Source organism: Propithecus coquereli, unplaced genomic scaffold (genome assembly GCF_000956105.1).
Source record: "Propithecus coquereli isolate 6110/MARCELLA unplaced genomic scaffold, Pcoq_1.0 Scaffold41, whole genome shotgun sequence".
Classification (NCBI taxonomy): domain Eukaryota; kingdom Metazoa; phylum Chordata; class Mammalia; order Primates; family Indriidae; genus Propithecus; species Propithecus coquereli.
Genome location: NW_012149841.1, coordinates 9,286,087 through 9,286,848, shown reverse-complemented (window position 1 = coordinate 9,286,848; position 762 = coordinate 9,286,087).

The following is a 762-nucleotide window of genomic DNA, read 5'->3' as shown; positions in this document are numbered from 1 at the left end:
TAACCTAAACATCTGTACCCCCATAATATGCTGAAATAAAAAAAAAAGAAAAAAAAATTTCATTAAATATTTTTCTTCACTATGGATGTATTTTTCTTGTTTTCTTATCCTCCTCCTTGAAAGCAGAGGTCAGTTGTAGTTTAGTTGAATGCTAATCTATTTGCTCTTCACTGTTTGTTGTTTTATGCTCTTTTTATCTCTGATATTCTATGTATTGTGGGTTATTGATAAATATATGTTGGATGAATTAATAAACATGTGGAGGAATAACAATACATGAATTATTAATTGAACAAATGATTTAACCACCATTATATTTTGCCCTTTTCTCTTTAGGATTCTTGACCTCAGCATAAACACGCTGGGCATCTTTACTTACTGAATTTTTTTTAACTGATTTGATTTTACATCGCAGCTTGCCCTGTCATTGTGTCACAATCTTGTGTAGATGGCAATTTGGGGCAGTTCCATGCCACATCTGGCTTCTGCAGAAAGTCCCCAAACAATATTAGCTCCATCTAAGTACACTTATGGCTTTGTCCTCTGTCAGTGAAAAGAAATTCTTACCACTGAGAATTACAGTTCTAACTCCCAACTCTTATCAATTCTAGGAGAATTTTCCATTTTTAATCATTTTTTTCTTTTTTGAAGAAGCCTATTTTTCATTCTTCTTTTCCCTTCTACTTTTCATTCTTCTTCCCCCCCTCCACTATATAAGATCTAAATGTGAATAGTTATACATCAATTCTGGTTTATTCATTA